Consider the following 4,946-nt stretch of genomic DNA (forward strand, 5'->3'; position numbering starts at 1 on the left):
CAATCCCAAGGACTGTAGCTAGCCAGGCTCCTCTGTCCATGGAGTTTTCCAGGCAAGAATACTGGAGTGGGTTGCCATTCCCAACCAGGTGATCATCCCAAGCCAGGGATTGAACCCATGTCTCCTGCATTGCAGGCAGATTCTTTACCAACTCAGCCACTAGGGAAGCCTCTCAAATTTGCTAAGAAGATGCAAATATTATTTTTTAGAATTAATGGACCAACTAATCACCAACTGGCCAATTCTATACTGATTATGATATGTGAAATAGTATTTATTGACAGTTTAAGGATTTTCTTGGTGGTTCAGACAGTAAAGAATCTGCCTGCAATGCAGGAGACCCAGATTTGATCCCTGGGTCAGGAAGATCACCTAGGAAAGGGAATGGCTACCCACTCCAATATTCTTGCCTGGAGAATTCCATGGACAGACGAGCCTGGTAGGCTACAGTCCATGGGGTCGCAAAGAGTGAGACATGACTGAACAACAAACACTTTGTATAACAGATCTAATAGTTTTATATATAGTAAGGCATTTAATCTTTACAATAACCTTACAATATAGTTTTATTCAGGAGTGGCTAATATTTGAGGTAGCATTAGAACTGACAGACTGCTGTAACAAACATCCCCTAAATCTTAGTGGCTTTGTACACAAGGTTTATTTTGTGCTTACATCACAGGCCACTGAATGGTTGGCAGACGGCCGTGATTTGAGAAGGCAACAACAGCTTATGGGGTCCTCACGATCGTCTGCTGGATCTTCTGTAATTGGTCAGCAGACAGCGAGAGGGCAGAAAGAACATGGAAAATCTTGTGGGAGGTTTTCAGATCTTCCCAGTAATGGCATAACTACTTGTGGCCACATTCTAATGTTTAGAACTAGTCACTGCATTTACCACACAGATGCAAGGGGAAAATGGGAAATGTGATTTTCCTTTGTTCCCAGCAAGGAAAAGAAAAAGTGTGTGTAGTAGACATTGCAACAGTGTTTCTGCCCCACATAGGCGCTACCATAATCCCTGCTTTATAGCCGAGGGAATGAAGGCTCAAAGGTTTAACACACAATACCACACAGTGAGTCAGTAGGATAGGGGTTCAAAAACAAGTAGTTTTATTCCTAAGTCCATGCTTGTAACCACACCTCTACTGCCCCTCAGTTATCACAGGGTGAGAAACATTGTTCTCAAGACATCACTATTTTGTTTGATTAGTTTCACCCAGGGCTAGCCCCAGATTATTATTTAAATATTGTTATGATTGGATAAGTGTGCCATTTACAGAGTCCCATTCACAGGTCATATTATAAGCCAGTTATTTAAACAAAACAAGATTCCAAACTCTGTAGGAAAACTGAATAGCAGCCTTTCACCCTACCACCCATATTCTTTTCCAATCTTAGACCCACCCACCCACTTACTCCCTACTATTGCCACCACAACCGAAAGAGAAAAAAGAAGAAGAAAAATGTCCTGATAAAGCTTCCACAGTATTCGAGAAGGTCAAAGGGAGTTTAGTGAGTTAATATCTGCCTGCTCCTGAAATTATCCAGACGTTTGGCTCTCGTCCTATAACGGATGGTTAAAAATATCAGACCGTGAGCTCTGAACGAGTTTGGTCCAACCTACAGGCTGTGCTTCAGAGCAGGCTGCTACATGCCTTTCCTTGCCCACCACTGCTGTTTCTCATGCAGTCACACCTGAAACGGTGTCGCTGGGGCCCCCTGCGCGCCTCTCCCTGAAGTCCTGGAGACAACTTCAGCTGGCCTGGTCAGCCCCTTGGAGAGCTTCAGAAACATGTCATACATGCGCATGTCAGCACGCCACCTGTTCTGGCAGGAAACCAATTGTCTATTTCTTCCTCCTTTGGCAAGTGTGCCTGTCTCTGGCATCTGTGCCCACTTACCCAGCTTCACACACTCAGACAAAGAAGTCATTTCTTTCCTCAAGCCATCTTTCCTGCTTCTTAAAATTCTTGAGTTCTCTCTCCACAGTCCTGTGGGCTCTGTTGTCCTCCTCTGCTTTATGTATTTTAAACTACTCTTGTTTTCTTGTGTAATATTCTTGCTCCATTTTTCTCCTCTAGTTCTCTTGTTTTCATTTGGAGTCTTCCTTTCATCTGTTTTTACCACCTTTGATTACAAAAGAACCCCTCTTAAGTCATCTAAGAACAATTATAGATCTTAATGGTTTTCATTACTATTCTAGAACATTTTGTCATTCATTTTTAGACAGGTTTGATGATGACTTGCTGTTATTTCCTTCCCATAGTATACACTAAGATATAGCCAGTCTGAATGAGAAAGCAAGACAATATTGAAATGTGGCCTCACACTACTGAGCTATACTTTAAGAAACACTGCTTTCTGAATTTTTAAAAGAACATTAAACTTTCTGTTTTATTTCCAAATTCCTGCCACCTCTGTTGTTTGAAACATGATTTCTTTGGAGTGTGAAAAGAAATAGGTTCCAAGGAGGTTGCCTCACTGTCGTGTAGGCAGGTCAGATGGATTTTCTTCTTCCTACAGAATCATCCTGTGATCTTGAGAAAGTGAAGCTGCAGGACAAAAGTGTATTTAAAGAAAGATATTATGGGACCGGAAGCTTAGAGAATTTAACTTTACTTCTGTGACTCAGATGGCCTCCCATTTTAAGAAAGTCATCTGAACGCTGTGTACTTTGGTTTTGCCTTTTTATAAAAAGGAAGCCAATAAAAATATAGCACCCAAAATATAGGCCCTTAACAAACTTCCAATAAATGGCTCATTAAAATCATCTTCAAAGTGATGTGGGTGAAAAATTAATGAACTCACCAGCAAGTCTGTTTCCCAGGAATTGGAATTCTGTGGACGTCCTATGCCTTCCTCTTCCTATCTCCTCGTGCCAAATTGAGCCATCTTCTCTTCCAACGAGCAGTATTTGGATTTGCCTGATGTGTTTCAAGGGGGCATGAAAACTTAAGTGAAAAATATGGAAATCAGGGTGTGATGAGATTTATGGATGTGCTCTTGGACATGATGTGGATTTCCATGTCCTCACCTCTCTGTTCTCTCTCTGACACAGCATCACAAGTCAGTCACCCTGCAAGCTGTCAAGGCAGAGCCCATGGGCTCCAATATTGGCTCCACTGCTCTTTAGCTGTGTGATTTTCAGTGATATCAGTAAGTTCTATAAGCTTTAGTGTCCTCAGTGTCCTTTAGTGTCCTTGGGAGCTGTGAGGATGAAAGGAAGGAAGGAACAGCAACACTTAACACTGTGCCTGGCATATAGCTGATGGGCCACAGTTAGTTCTTCCGTAAGCTCAGTAGAGCTTTAAATATTAAACCAGTCTTTCTTCCTCTTCCCTTCAAACATTAATCCCTGGCAACTCCTGTTTCTGTAAATTCCTTGGACCTTTGCAGTTGATTGCCACAGGAAAAGAGAAGGTGGGCACATACTCAAATGCCTCAGAAGTTAGCATTTAGCTCTGAGTTGAAAAGCTGACGTTCTGAGTCTACAGTGTGACGATACCTTAAAAGCCAAGCCTTTGAAAAAGAAAAGACCCTTCTAATTGTAAAGCTTGCCTTTACTTAACAAGAGGTAAGCCTGCTAGATTTGGATTCCAGAGCTTTACTTATGAGCCCTAGAAAAAGAAAGAAGGAAGACGTGATGTAAGAAAAAATTTCACCTGACTGAAAGGAAAATTAAGAAATCCCTTAAGGTTCCAGAAAGAGGAGTCCAAGAAGGAAGAGAGAGAAAGAGAGGCAAGGTAGCAGAATTGAAGAATGTGACTTCACCTTCAGGATGAAAATTCCGGGTGGAAGAAGGTTTGAGAAACCCTCAGAGTAGGTTGAGGTAGCCCAAACATCTCAAGATATCAAGATAAGTAGAGGGAATACAAAAGCCCGTCAGGGAAACTCCCTGTTCTCAGTCTAGCACTGGGCCACCTGAGTGGGAATTTAGAAAGGCCCAAACTATTCTGCATGGCCAGGATAGAGCTCCAGAATCCTCATGCATTTCAGTAAAGGAATCAAGAAGTGCTGGACACCACTGAAGTAGAGAAGGACAAAGCAAAGTCCAAGAGGTGAGGTGGGGAGGTTATTTCATGATGCTGAGTCCTCAGGTCAGAAGACTATGGCCGAAACCACAGACTCTACCTCAAGGGCTAGGTACACATGAGACAAGCTATACCACACTAGAGACGAACACAGGCAGCAGAAATCAGGTCCAAATGGCCACCTGGCATCCGAGACCTGGAGCATTCAAGGAACAGCAGAGACCGTAACCTGGAAGTGATAACACGAACTTTGCCTACCTGTGGAAAAAAAGCACTCCCGAAAAAGATAAGATCTGAGACTCTCTATTTACTTTTGCAAATTTCAATATAATTTATAAGTTTCTGACCCTTTAGCCTCATATTGAAGCTGGTTTTTCAATTTGCTCATGTGTCAGGAGAGAGGTATTTGGCATAGGATGTCTAACTATATCTCAGACCTGTGGTGAAAGAGAGAAGACCCTTTTGAAAAATAAAATTTGAAGCTCTGCAGAATAAAGTTGGTAGTTTGCCACAATTATGTATTATTTTTCATTTGAGAGTGGGTCACCTAAGGGCATCCACGAAAACACACACACCTGTAGACATGCCACGCCAGCCACTTAGCCATATGAGAAGTCCTAAACAAAGTTTATGAGTCCTAATCAGATGTACCTCGCTACTTACTGCCTGAAGCATTCCCTGTTTGGGGCTGAAGTAATCCAACTAAAAATATACCTACCAATCAACACCTCCCTGTTGTTCCTAGCTGTGTGGAGGCTTAAGGCAGAAAAAGTCTCCAAATAGACTTCAAAGAGCCCACAGCTCTTCAGGACACTAATTCACACCAGTATTGTGGGAAGCAGAATAGATGCGTAGCATAGTTACCAATAACGTCAACAAACTCAAGGTGTTAGCGTGTGAAATGAGGTTGTT

The sequence above is a fragment of the Bubalus kerabau genome, chromosome 18 (genome assembly GCF_029407905.1).
Source record: "Bubalus kerabau isolate K-KA32 ecotype Philippines breed swamp buffalo chromosome 18, PCC_UOA_SB_1v2, whole genome shotgun sequence".
Classification (NCBI taxonomy): domain Eukaryota; kingdom Metazoa; phylum Chordata; class Mammalia; order Artiodactyla; family Bovidae; genus Bubalus; species Bubalus kerabau.